The following is a 15,207-nucleotide window of genomic DNA, read 5'->3' on the forward strand; positions in this document are numbered from 1 at the left end:
GGTGGACTCAATGGCATCATTTACTCCATTATACTTTCTACTGAGTCCTGAGGCCTTTGCCTTAATGGTTTCTTTGAAAGGAAACATTTTCAGGAGAAAAGTCTTCCGCTTGTCACTCTTCTCTCTCCCCTCTTATCTGGCTGCTCTAATACTTCTGACCTTAACTTAAATGTCTTTTCCTCAGAGAAACCTTTACTGACCTGAAAGACTTGGTTAGTTCTTATATTGTAAGCTCTCTTAGTACCTTCTACTTTTTTTTTTTTCAGGCTTCATTATATTAATCTCAATTGCTTGTTAATATTTGTCCTTTATCCTAGACTGTAAACTCTAAGAGGGCAGGGGCTGTGTCTGTTTTCAGCATTCTACTTGTTTTCAGCATTCTACCCATTTCAGTGTCTGGCTCATACCACTTGCTTACTGAACATTTCTTGACTAATTGGCTGGAGGATGAAAAAAGTCATGTAAGGGTATATGGGAACAGTAATTTTAACAATTATTTGCATTTTTATTTGTGTATGTATGACACTAAACTAATAGTGGTGAACTTTTTCCTCTTCTTTTCTCTCTCTCTCTCTTTCCTTTCTCTCTCTCACTGTCTGTGTTTTGAGTACCACTGCATCAGATTACTGAAGTAGAAAGAATGGTTGACATTCTGTTTTAAAGTGACCATGTATTTGACCCACTTCTTCTCGAGTAATGTCATCACGATTGTATCTCATTGCTGTGGGTTCTCGGAGGCTGACAGGCGGAACAAGTTGCTTCAGCACACAGTCCTCATCTGTCATACACAACAGCTTGTAGATTCTTATTATGTGAATGAAATATGGAGAGAGGGATATTTTTCTTCCTGGGCTATCAGGGTAATTGAAAGTAACCATATCAGGACATGAAGGGGAAATGCAGGAAAATAGACTGCCTTTGTGAAGGGCAACTCATCTGCTCTCAGAACTGCAGGTGTGTAGCCTCCTCTCCAAATGCAAAGGCCTGGGAAGTGTTTCCCGTTATCAAAAGGCCTGAGATTTGACTAGCACCTTCTTTCAGTAAGGAAAATGCCTTGCTTCTCATTACCTCCCCTCAGCGCCTGATGAGATGCCACGACTGTTGTCTTTGGAGGTATCTCCCATGGGACTAGGGGCACAGGGCTTTTTGTTTTCTTTAGACAGGGAAGAAAACTGTTTTAGTATTCCAGATCAATAAACTGTAGTAGAAAATTGGAAATGTGCTATGAAAAATCATTAAGCAGAGAAATTCTACTGTTCCTGAGTTTTGGATCAGAAGAAATAAATAACACTTGACTGCTCTTATACTTAATATTTTACAAGCTTGGCCCTAGTGAAATAGAATATCAGATACTACTGTATCAATGGCACTTTACCTTAAATGATTTGGTCCTATAAATAGAAATTGTATTTATAGAATTGTTTTAGTTAACAGGAAGCTTTTTACTTAACACTGGTGAAAAGTACTAACATGGTGATGGAAAACAAGGTACAACTCAGCGGTCATTCAAGTCATGACTTTGTTATATTTTGAGATAGCTTTAAAATCACTTAGTCCAATAAAACTCTAAAGTACTCTAACTGCCACGTTGCTTTATCTAATTTATGAAACAGAGGCAAAGGAATCAACAATAACCTCCATTTACCATTATTAGATTAGCTATTACTGAAACCACAGAAAGTATATAACGCTTTACTTTGTGTTCACTTGAATTTGGTTATTAAGCTTTGATGGAACTGTCATTTAACCAAATGCCTTTGTTTACAACAATAAGCATGTTAAGTCTATTGTGTTCTGAATTTGATAGGACCGTTTTAGGACATGCCTCCTGTAAAGGCATGTTAAAGTTACAGATTCTATTCATTTGTGTTCTGTCAAACATTTTCAATTTAATCCAGTTAGGGTCTCATTTTTCTTACCAAGTTTCAAAAAGATATATATATTTTTCTCTTTGAGGCCCCTGCTTTTTCAAGAATATAACCAGGCATTAACAAACATGAAACTACTCATAGCAACTACATAAAAATTGATTTTTCAAAATTGAATAAGCATCTGGTGGTCTGAAAATGTTTTATACCTGATATTTAAAAGATATTTTGACTATTGCCAGAAGGAATCAATTCCTTCATGCTGTTTCCCTTGCATATGCTGTCATATGCCACAGTGTTGTGTAGAGCACAGGCTTTGGAGGAAGGGCAGACTTGGATTTGCACTTAAACTCTACGGCTTATATGCCTGTGACCTTGACTTTACCTCTTAAGGAGGTCAGTGAACTGTAACTGCCCTTTCCTCAGTGTGTAACAGAGTTCATACTAGTACTTATCTCATAGTATTATATAAGAGAAGATTCATGTAAATACCTCAAACATGTGACTATTATTATAATTAATGTGTGTGTGTATATATGTGTGTGTGCGTCCATCCACACTGTATATATATGTACATGCTGCCGATTTGAGTGACACCTTATTGATTCTAAATTAGGTTACACTGGCGGAAATGCTGTCATCCTTTCAGTGCTTAATGTTCTGGTATCATGGCCATATCTAAAAGTAACATGGGCTGGATGCAGTGGCTCATGCCTGTAATCCCAGCACTATGGGAGGCCGAGGTGGGTGGATCAGCTGAAGTCAGGAGTACAAGACCAGCCTGGCCAACATGGTAAAACCTGGTATCTATTAAAAATACAAAAATTAGCCGGATGTGGTGGCGTGTGCCAGTAGTCCCAGCTACTCGGGAGGCTGAGGCAAGAGAATCACTTGAACCCGGGAGGCAGAGTGAGCCGAGATCATGTCATTGCATTCCAGCCTGGGTAACAAGAACGAGACTCCATGTCAACAAAATAAAATAAAATAAAATAAAATAAAATAAAATAGTAACATGAAGCATGATTACCATTTTGGGTCTAGTCAGAGCCACAGCTTGAAGACAAATTACCATGTAGGTAGTCATTTCAGTTGCTGAGATTGGAACCCATGAACCAAATCCCTACTCCAAAGAAGTATTACTTTTAAAGTGGAATTTTATTTCAGTTCTTTTGGGTTGACATAAAAGCTAGAATAAGGAATGTTGTAAATATGTGAACTAGAAATATACGGCCCTTAGGGATCCCAGCTACAGTATATTGTTTTTCACTGACCTTATTTATTTCCCAGATCTATTAAGCTTCTATCTGCCTTGCTCTCTTTGCATTTTTCATCTTCATCTCTATCCTTTACAGCCACGTTTTTGGGGTAGTAGAGATGGGCTTGGGTAAATACACACTGTTTCACCCAGTGTCCTTTGGACCGCTAACCCATAGAGGAGCAATAGGAAGTTGGGCTGGGAGATCTGCTCTCTGACATTGGTTTCCAGCAAATTTATATGGTTCTTAAGGAGGGTAGAATTTTTCCCCTTATCTGTATCACATTCTGTTGGCTGGAATAATGAGTCACAGAAGAATGAAACTTCTTTAGCTGTGAAAGTTTCAGCAAGAATAAATGTTAGACCCATCGTGTTAGTATAATGCAAATAAGATAGCATTTAAAGACAGTCTCTGCTTCAGCATCATATTGATAATGCCCCTCACTCGAGTCAGGGATTGGGGACTTACTGAGATACACCATCTGGCAAAATGTGGAAGGCCAGTTTTGTGCCAACTGAAAAAGCTGCATCAGTTCCAACTCTTGTATACTTTGCACATTATTGGATGCCTTGCAAAAACGTTTATCACTTTTTAATTAGAAAGGGCTAAGGGACTTCAGTACCCCAAAGAAAATGTCAGCAACCCAAAGATAGAAAAATTATCCAGTGGATTATAAGGGGCAGTAAGTATTTAACTTTGAGCTTGCACATGAAATGAGGACAGTTTCATACTAGGATCTGTGTTGGGGGACATGAGGGTGGTATGTATTTGGTCTGTCTGGGTAGAACTGGGGATCTGGTCTTTCTGTTATTCTGACAGTTTCTCAGATTGTTTCTTCTGGAGCATGGTCAGTCCTTGAAAACACATGCCAAGAGATCAACTGTGTTCTGCTTCTTGGCCTATCATGTAAACTGTGGTCTGTCATGTTCATTAAAATGAAAATTTGTCGAATGGAATTTGCCCGACTGGCAGAATAGTTTAAATGTCAGATGTTGTTAGGCCTGGATATAAATATTATGTTTCTATTGTTAATTAATTGCAGCGCCTCAGTACCAGTGATCCAAAATCCAATTTAGTCTGCAATAGGCCTGTGGATAAGGGCCAGAGATAATGAATGCAGAAGGAAAAAATGTATTCAGAATTTTCATTGTATCTGTCAATGTCCTCTTAGAAAAACAACAAATTTTGGTATGTCACTGTAGTTCAAGAGATGCAAAACAGGACAGAATTAAGACCCATTGTCTTTTGAAACCTCTCAAATATTACTTACTACCAAATCTATTCCACTACTAGCCCTAAGTCTGTCCCAGCATCAAAATTCGTGACAGATGCTGCCCTGTTCCCTTGCCTTGATTCCCCGCATTGTTTCCACCCTTGAGTCTGTTGTTATGTTCACAGCTCATTTCAGAGTTGCTGGACTGAGGGTACCTAGGCCCGTAATCCGCCTCATTTTTCTTTGCAGTATTCATTTCCCTCTCCTTGTCTTGCCATCAACCCTTCCTTTCTTTTCCTTTTCGTCCTTTGTTTTGGTCCCCAGGCTCAGCAGCCTGTCTATCAAGTCTGCCACTGTTTGTTAAGATCATTTTGCATCCAAATTGAGCTGGTGGCTGAATATCACTCAGAATAACGCTGCTAGAACTGTCTGCATTAGTACAGGGAGCAGAAATCTTGCTGCTGGTGCCCAGACCTCAGAGCTGACTGTTATTGCAAAGCCATGAGCCAGCAGGCATTTGTGACCGCTGTTCTCAACCAATATTTTGTTGAATACTTGCTGTGAGCATGGCACCTTACCTGGCCACCTCCCTGGTGGTAGGTGTGCCAGGCACAGGAAGACTAATTAAGACTTTGGAAGGCAGGACTATTGTGTTCCAGTGGTCAGGGACCCTCATTTAATTCCTGGCATCCTGGTCTATGACAACCTTGTTCTGCCCCTGCGATTATGCCAGCCGAGAAGCAGGAAAGGGAAGATGAACTTTGGTCTGCTCTGAGTTTCCCTGTCCGCAGTGTCTGTCAGATTAAAAATGAGAGGGAAGGAGGCCAGAGAGTCTTCCAGATGGAGAGTTCAGAGGAGGGCACAACCAGACTCCCTCTCTGCAGTGATGTTGCCGGGCCATCCGAGCACTGGGCCAGGAGCCAGGAGCAGAGGCTGCTGCCTGACCCTGCAGTGGAGTGGGAGCCTGGCAGAACAGTTACCCTTGGCTCAGGGTAGGAGCAGATTCAAATCAGGTGCACACAGGCCACGTGATGGAGGTGGAGCATTTACCCCCAGGGCTGGGTGAGTCTGGTTGGATGTTGGACCCCACTCTTCTTAAGGGTGCTTTCCCCAAGTCACATGTGAGTAGAGTTGGCAACTGCAGAAACCAAATGGGGAGTTGGTATTCTCCAACCTCTCTGTTTTCTTCCTTTAGAATGAGGCAGGCTTGCAGGAAAGGTGACCTTAGTTAGGCTGGAGGCGGCAGTAACCAGTGGTGGCCCTGCGTCCTTGGACTGACTCGCGTGTTCCAGTCAGCAGGGGTTTGGTGAGGTACTGACAGTCACTCTTCATGCCTCTTGGTAGCACAGCTTTATAACTGGTTTCAGCATTCATTGAAAAGTATACAGTGTAGATGCTCCAGGAACAGAGTTTTGCTTAAATGAGAATGATTTTTTAAGTCTAAGGCTGTCTGAGGTCTGTGTAACAATGGAAAGGTAATGAATGAAGTTAAACACTGAGTATCTGGTTTTGCCTTCCGTATAAAAGGATTGTTTTAATATCGCATCTGCAAAACCTCAGTTTCTCCCCAAGATGAACCTCTTTTTCTCAAATTCAGGCTATTAGAGTTTGGGGGAGGACCTGTGCTATTAGGAACAGAGCTATTTGACTTAAAATGTCATCCCATTCTGAGAAAACATACTGGGGCCATGTTAGGGCATCCCTGTGCAAATGCCACATTGTCAGAATGTCTCCCGCTGGGCATAGACTAGCCATGGCACCTTCCAGTCCTGGCTAGGGGTGGTACAATTTACTGCTTCCCCATTGCCTGGGCACTAACCCATCCAGGGTCGTGCTCTCTGAGATTTCATGGAATTTGATTTGTCTGTGACTCTATGAATTTTCAGGTGCTAATTATTGGCTGATTGGTATTCTGTTCCTCAGATGTCACCTAATGATTTTCCAGAGCTTCTGCTACTTGGTAAATTTATTTTTCTGATGCATGGCAAATATGACAGCATTGAATAGATGTGGCAAGGGCATGTCGTATTGTGTGTATGTGTCTCAGGCCATAGGAGGGTAGGCTTCAGTAGAGAGATAACTTATTGTTTTGTGAAAACATGGAGTATAAATTAAGAGAATGAGTGAAAACCAAGAACAAAACTCAAAACTAACCTTTGCTTAAGAATTTGCTATGGCCGGGCGCGGTGGCTCAAGCCTGTAATCCCAGCACTTTGGGAGGCCGAGACGGGCGGATCACGAGGTCAGGAGTTCGAGACCATCCTGGCTAACACGGTGAAACCCCGTCTCTACTAAAAAATACAAAAAGCTAGCCGGGTGAGGTGGCTGGCGCCTGTAGTCCCAGCTACTCGGGAGGCTGAGGCAGGAGAATGGCGTAAACCCAGGAGGCAGAGCTTGCAGTGAGCTGAGATCCAGCCACTGCACTCCAGCCCAGGCGACAGAGCAAGACTCCGTCTCAAAAAAAAAAAAAAAAGAATTTGCAATCAATTTTCCTTTGTAGTAATAATGAAAACTTATAATACTCCTTTATTAAAGAAATTTTACTAAGTATATGTGCCAGACAGTATTCTAGAAGATGTAGATTTAATATAGGACAAGACAGATGTGGTCCGTGTTATTGCTGAACTTATGGTCAAATAGAAAGACTTTCACATACATTTTGACAATATTGATCAGCTCTCCAGGTAAATAACAAAAGTAAGAATTATTCTGGTCACCTCCCTGGACTCTAAATGTATCTGAGTTTCAGAAATTCTGAAAATATTCTATAATAAATGCATACATAAACATTGAAATAAAACTTCCAGGAATATTTTTGAGAAGTGTTAGGTTTTTGGGGCCTTTGCTGCTATGTCAAGGGTTTAAATTATTATGCAGATTCTTAAATAATTCCATGTGTTTAAAATATTAATTTATCATTAGGTGGTTTAACAGGGCTGTGTTTTCCAACTGCCTGGTTTTCACCGATATGCAGGAAAGGTTTTAGAAAGCGGTTTAAGAATCTTCTCTTAGTTGAAAATTGGCTATCATTTGAAAGAATGCTGCAATAATTTGTCTGCAGTAACAGCTCACTGAACGTAGCATAAAAATGAAAACGAGGACTGAATTTATTCAGTGTCTTCATTCTTGTACCTGAATGCACAGACTCTTTCCTAGGTATGTAAATAATTGTTAAAGACTTAAAGGTCAATAACCAATTCCTTAACATGGCAGTTAAGTCAGGTGAGGGCTGCAGAATGCAACAATAGAAGCAAATCCCTCAGTTCCAGGCAGTGTTGCCTTAAGAATGGTGCAGTTGGATGGTACCCAGAGAAAGGTTTCTGTTGGGATAAGATGAATCACCATCAAAGCAGGTTTCTATATTTGGGAAAGATATTTGTTTAAATTCAGACCTATTTTTAAGGGAGCTGGGGTTTGGATCATGGATTGAGAGGGTTGGGGTTTGTAAAGATTTTCTGGAGGACTATCCTCTGAAAAACCAGCAAGATAAATCAGTGTGTTATTGGCCTGTACTACTCTACTTCCATGTTTATTTATTTTAGGAGAACTGAAGCCCAAACCTATTTGGATTCATTTACATTTAATTTATGTCTTGCAGGAGGTGAAATGAAGGATACAGAGATTGTCTGCTCTAGAACAAAATATGGACGAATTAAGCATGAGGAAAGTGGGAAGTGGTATAACGTTGTATCTGTAGGTGAAAATGTTTTCATGGCCTGTAGTTTAGATCCTTGGATTTTTAGGTCAAGGAAAACATGGGAAAGAGAGGGCTAATTTGAGTGGCTATTCCTGACTATTGTCTAGAGAGCTATACTCTGGAACAAGAACTTTTTTGGGTTCTGACTCGCTCCCATTTTGGATAGCTAGGACACACACACACACACACATACACATACACACACACACACACATTTTTAGATTTACACAAAGATATACACAAAGACGACAGAATCTGCTTGCATTAGTTTATTCAACAAGTACAGTTGTGTGCCACATAATGACATTTCAGTCAATGATGGATTGCATATAGGACCATGGTTCCATAATATTATATTTACCATAACTTTTCTATGTTTAGATGTTTAGATAAACAAATACTTACCACTGTGTTACAATTACTTACAGCATTTAGGACAGTAACATGCTTTACAGGTCTGTAACCTAGGAACAATAGGCTATACCATATAGGATAAGTGTATAGTGGGCTACACTTTCTAGGTTTGTGTAAGTACATGCAGTGATATTTGCGCAATGACAAAATCACCTATGGGTGCATTTCTCAGAATATACTCCCATTACTAAGTGACACATGACTGTTTATTGAATGACTGTTGGGTGCTGGGATAGAATCTGGGGCTTTCAATGTGTGAGTAAGGTGAGGTTGGTTTGAACAATAAAGGCCATACATTTTAGAGAGCTTAGATTCTAATTAGGGTGAGAAAACATAAACACACGAGAAAGTAGTACATTAAGACAATAGCATGGATTCCTATCATAAGACACTATATGATTATGGTGAGACCAAAGGTCTGTTTAAAACCAGTGCTACCACGTGTCCCTTTCAACCTTCTCAGGAACCTTCAGCACTGATTATGCTTTCTCTTCTACACTCACTCTGCATCTTAAATAGATCTTCTCCATTATCTTGATACATACTCAGCTTTTTCTCTGTTTGAAAACTATACAAACAAACCCTCTTCCAGGCCTTTGTCGTTTAGTTGCCACTCTTTCCTCCCCAATTGCAGCCAATCTTATCTAGAATTGTCTTTGCTCATTGTCTTTGTTTAATGACTTCTACTTCCGTCTTAACCAATTCCAAACTGAATTCTGCCTCCATCAATCCACAAAACAGTTCCTGCTGAGTTCCTCATGAACCTTCATATTGGGCTTTTTTTTAGGATTTATATCACTTGACCTTTCTGTGAATCTTGAGGATTTTGTTTTCCTTCTCTGGCAACTGTTCTGTCTCATATGTAGGATTCATCCTCCTCAACACAACTGTTAGATGTTGAACTTGCTCACAGATCAGTCCTAGGGCCTTTTGTCTTTCTGCTTATACTGACTCCCTGGACAGTTGCATCCATATTCACAACTGCAGTTGCTTCCTACTTACAGATAACTTACCACTCTCAGGCCTCCCCTCTTAGCTACAGACTCATCTACCCAACTGCTTACCTGGATATTTTCCTTTAGATGTCTCTAAGGCACTTCAAATTCAATGTATCCACAACCAAACTAGTGATCTCTTTTGACTCCAGATGTGGACCTTCATCCGGTGGAATTTAGTTAAGGTCCTTGTCTAATCCCAATTCACAAAGGGAAACTGTCATAAAAGTATAATTTTTGAACACATTTTAAAAACCATATTTAATAATTGTTTTCCAACTTTAATGCATTATGGTAAGAAACCTTTGCTATCTGTTGTTTGATATTCATTGAGACTAGTTTCAGGCCTACTATATGTTTAATTTCTGCTTATGTTTCATATGTACTTGTAAAGAATGTTGTGGCAGATTGCATTTTCCAAAGGTGGTCACATCAGCACATTTATCCAATCCTGTGCTTTTCTTACAGTGTAACAGACACTCCCTCTTTGAGGGGGGCAAGGCTGTTGTTCTCTTTCTTTTAGTCTGGGTGGGGGTTTGTGACTGCCCTGACTAGTGGAGTGCAGTGTAAATGGTGTTATGTGATTTCTGAGCCTAGGTCATAAAAAATACAGCTTCTGTTTGTCTCTCTCTCTCAGAACTCATCTTTGGAACTCAGCCACCATGTTGTGAGGAGACTCAAGCCACATGGAGAGGCCACATGGATGTATTCCAGCTGCTAGCTCTAGTTGTGGTCTCAGCTAACTCTGAGCAACAACTGGCAGATATGTGAGGGCATGAGTCTTCACATGATCCCAGCTCCTAGCTTAGATATTTGAGGGCATGAGACTTCACATGATTCCAGCCCCTAACTTTCTAGTCTCCTAGCTAAAGCCTCAGGCTTTATGTAGCATACAGAAAAGCCATCCTGCTGAACCCTGCCAGAATTCTTGATCCATAGAAACCATGAGAGATAATAAATTCTTACTTTTATTTTTAAATATCTAATTTTTGGGTAATTTGTTATATGTCGATAAAAAATGAATATAAATACTTTCTCTTCTATTATTGCTAACTTTAGTCATGCCTAACAATAACTTATTTCCATCAGCTTTTTTTTGGTTCCTATTTCCTTGGTGTGTACTTATCCACACTTTTCTTTTCAAAACTTATGTTTAAATTTGTTTCTTATAAACAACACATAGCAAGATTTTAAAACGTTTGTTTTGATAAAATTTTAACAGATGTACTTACCCTGATTCCTGACACAGTTGGACTGTGTTAAAATATTTTCTTTTGTATTTTCTATTCAGCGTGTTTTCCTTTGCTTCTTTCTCCCTTCCATTTCAATGTTGTGTAGAGAATCGATTGTGTTTTCTCTACTCCATGTTGTTCCCTCTATTGATTTGGAAATTTCTATTCTTTTGGTTATTACTCTTATATGTTTTAAAATTCGGAAGTAGAGCATACATGCAAAATAATTTGTGCAAGTATACATATACAGTTTAAAGAAAATAATAAACTGATTGTCTAGATACCTCTTTCTAAGCCAAGAAACAGAGCATTACCATATTCTAGAATCCCCCTTATCCCTTTCACATATTCCATCTCCTCTCCCACTCTCAAGATAAAGATAGCCTGAATTCTGTGTAAATTTCTTCCCTTTCTTTTTGTTTTGTACCACTTACAGTTTATATTCAAAAACAACACAGTATTTATTTTTGTCTTTTTGAATGTTATACAAATAGAATAATATGTATAGCTTTCTGTGACTCACTTGTTTTGTTTTACATCATATTTTGAGAGGTAGCTATGTTGATATGGGTAACTGTTTCATTGATTTTTCAAAGTTATATAATATTGTATTCTAAGAATACGTAAAAAATGTGTTTATCGTATTGCTGATAGATGTTTGGGTTGTTTTCTGTATTTTTTGCCATCCTGGCAATACTGCTGTAAACATTCTACAAGTCTCTGTGAGTACGTGTGCAATGGCCTCTTTCGTTATATAGACAGATAAAAAAATGCTGGTTATCCTTAACAAGTTAATTAGTAGTTTTAATGCATATCTTTAATGCCTTAAGTAGTATTTCTGTCCTCCTTCTAAACAACTTATTACCCCCTTCTTTATTCCATATGATTGTGATAAACCACTGAGTTTCACTTTATTGGCAAATCCTAAAAATTGTTTTGTTTTTTTACAACTAGGTCTTAATAATTATTAATCAATGCCCATTACTTATTGTTAAAGTTACTAGATTTACCATCATACTTACTAATTTCTCTGTTCACTATTGCTTCTTGTTTCTCACTCCTTCCTTCTGGGATAAATTCCCACTTATTCAAGCATATCTTATTTTAGTATTTCTTTTGGCAAAAGTAAACTATTGTGAGCACTGAACAATCTTTTTTTTTTTTGAAAAGTGTTCCTATTTATCTATTGTTCTCTATTATTCTTGAATGATGGGTTTAGTATGGGCATATAATTTTTTCTTTTTTTTTTTTTTTTGAGGAAAAGTTTCTCTCTTGTTGCCCAGGCTGGAGTGCAGTGGTGCAATTTCAGCTCACTGCAACCTCTGCCTCCTGGGTTCAAGCAATTCTCCTTCCTCAGCCACCTGAGCAGCTGGGATTACAGGTGCCCACCACCAAGTCCAGATAATTTTTGGATTTTTAGTACAGATAAGGTTTCACCATGTTGGCCACGCTGGTCTCAAACTCCTGACTTCAGGTGATCTGCCCGCCTTGGCCTCCCAAAGTGCTGGGATTACAGGCGTGAGCCACAGTGCCCGGCCTATTGCTTTACTTTTATTTTTGCTGATGACATGTTCTTTTGCCAGAAGTTTCTTTTTTTCCCTCTCTGGTTGACTTTATTTTTATCTCTAGTGTTCTGTGGTTTCATCCTGAGTATCAAAGTATGCATTTGCTTTTATTTATCTTTTTGAGATATTGGTATACTTTTTCAAGAGAACTCATGTCTTTCATTCTAGAAACTCTACATCCATTATATTTTTATATTGGCTTTTTCTCTTTCTTTTGAACTTGGCTATATATGTGTGGGTGTGCACATGTGTGTATGTATGTGTGTGTATATATGTATGTATATATACACACATGTGTATGTATGTACACATATGTGTACATAGGCACATATGTATATACATATATGCACATATGTATACATACACACACATATATGTATTTTAAATCATCATTGTATTTGTTTAGCATTCTGTGGTTGGAGTGGAAAGGGATTCAGCTCAATCTCCATGTTATCAGATTATTAATCTCTTAGATTTCACAAATGCAATATTATACTATTTTATCAAGTATTCTCCAAGCTATGTTTCTTCTAAACTCATTTGTAATCTGTGTAACTCAGGGGGAAGGAGAAATTTCTGATTCTGTCCCATAGAAGGGACTTATCTCCTGCATTAATAGTCTAAGATTTACATCTTAGCCCGTAAGTCTGACTTGTTCTTTGGTGGTCATGCATCAGCGGTAATGCATTCTTTGGTGGAATAGAGGGATGTGGAGGGAAACAGTCCAGTAAGAGCTAAAACAATCCCGTAAGATATTGAAGGAAAAAAAAAGAACCATGGAAAACTATGGTGTAGTTTTCTATCCCCAACTACTGTACCTTTCAGAGATGTTAGGACCTAGCCAAAAATGAGAGAAAGGTATGTATTCCCATTACTAGTGACTACAGAGGCACCTTATGAGTAAGGTTGGATGATTAAAGAACCAGCTTCATGAAACCGTAAGTTATTGCTGTTGTTTTACAGATCTTTTGTCACATTGACTTGCGTGTAGTCAGTGCATAGTATTTATGTTTTGACCACAGAAAGCTGAAGTTAACAAGATTTGATTTGAAATGTCAAGTTGTGGCTTCCTTTGTTTTGTGAGTTTCTTCTGAGACAAGGCTGCAGTCTATGTATAGAAAGGATGATTGTCCCTGTAAGCATGCACACATATACTTATGGAACAAGTGGTGAGGTCTTTATTAGAAGGACCATGCACCTCATATAAATGAAATAAGTATCACTAAGTGAAACTTTTTCAGAGAAATGGAAATAGAGCATGCAAGAAAGATGACAAAAAGAAATAAGAAAATGAAATGCTTAGTCAGATTGAGTATGTCACACTCGTGTTTAATTTGATTTTCATCTCTCTACTTTATAAGCTGTTCCCATTCTGTTGAGGAGTTCACACTCCAAAAGATTTGACTGTAGATTTGGCGAAGGTTTGTGTGCTTCAATTCTGGGTAGATGTGTGCACCATTTTCAGTTTCTGACTGTCTTTTTTTGGCCTCTTGTGCAGGAGGTATGAGGCACAGTTTTATCAATGGTTTATTTGGCTAGCACCATATACCATGGCATATGGAAATTCTATTTAGAGACATGGGGAGAAAACGTTTGTTGTTTTACTCACAGACAACTCTGTCTTTCATTTTTTATCTCTTTGTAGCTTTGAAGCTCAGCAAAGAAGAGAAATCCATTGAGAACGGTCTGTAAAGGTAAGTGTATTTATTACATGGCCTTGACAAACATTGCCTTTACAACATTGATTTTTCTTTTATTCAGAGATTTAAACACTTGGACTGAAGATATAGCTGACAGGACAACTTCCTTAACCACCTGCTTGTCCTCCCTCTTAGGCAAAAGTGCTGAGCAGTAGTTAGCAGAGAGCAAGAGGAAATAAAATGATGTGTTGAGAGTAGACAAATGCGATTGTATGCTTGCTGACTTTTGCTTTCTTCTCAGCAGTTAAGACATTCCAATGGAGCTAAGTTTACTATGATTAATGCTAGATGGAAAAAGAATGCACTTGTACTACTTCTGGCCAATAGTTAAATAAAACTAGCTGGCCAAACAAAGCATTTAAAATAAAATACAGAGTGGCATTTCAATTGGGTTGGATGAAATTTATTGTGAAAGTCAGTTGTGCAGTTGCATGGAAGATCTAGTTTTGTAGAAAGAAAAGAGCCACTGAATTTGGTGTATCTAATTTCATTCCACCCAGTCACTCTGAGCCCTAAATGAATTACAGGAAATGAACTTCCAAGCTTGAAGCAATGGGAAAAGTACCTACTCGGCCTCTTGTGAAACATTACAATCAAGTTGGTTTTTACATGGAAAAATGTAATTGTTTCCTCTTTGCTAGGTATATTTATAAGCATACCTCTGTACAGCATTGTTCTTTGATTCATTGTTTAATTTCTGTTCTGCATGAAGTATTTTAATTTAAAGAATTCATTCTGGGCAATTATAGGGCTGCAGTTTCATCAAGAGTCTTTGGTGGCCAGGGTGAAATATGCTATAATTTTACATTTGTTTTCATCATAAATTACATTTTTGACACTTTTAGGGTTTTTTCTGTCATTTTTATTACAGCAATCATAACTATGACCACTTTAGTTAAAGTTGAAAAGCCATTTTGATTTACCTTATACTTTAAGTTCTTACTTACTTCTTGACAACTCTACTTCTGGGGCTGAATTTTTCATGTTTATTTGGAGGGCAAAGAAGAATTTTACAGGGATATTGGAGAAACCCCTTTTAGATAATCAAAATATGAGTTATAAAAAAAAAATCCTCTTGTCTTAGGATTTGCTTTGGGGCAACTAAATTCTAGTGCATGAAAACTGGTTGGCTTGGAATTTTGCCATGATGGTTGAACATCAGTGAAGAAAATACTGTCTTAAGCAGTAGATAATTCTTATTTTCGGCCATCTAACTACATGTCTCTGGACTGTTGAGCCACACCTTGGAATAAAGAAATACTTGATA

The 15,207-nt window shown here is 38.5% G+C and overlaps 1 protein-coding gene across 1 annotated transcript in view; it reads left to right on the forward strand.

The window, feature by feature from the left end:
• Nucleotides 1–15,207, forward strand: part of FHIT (fragile histidine triad diadenosine triphosphatase) — a 1,513,705-nt gene that overhangs the window by 23,609 nt on the left and 1,474,889 nt on the right. The window contains exon 2 of the mRNA XM_031935191.1: nt 13,886–13,934. The gene's annotated coding sequence lies outside the window, so the exon portion shown is untranslated. The remainder of the gene's footprint in view (nt 1–13,885; nt 13,935–15,207) is intronic.

Source organism: Piliocolobus tephrosceles, chromosome 2 (assembly GCF_002776525.5).
Source record: "Piliocolobus tephrosceles isolate RC106 chromosome 2, ASM277652v3, whole genome shotgun sequence".
In the NCBI taxonomy this organism is placed as follows: Eukaryota; Metazoa; Chordata; class Mammalia; order Primates; family Cercopithecidae; genus Piliocolobus; species Piliocolobus tephrosceles.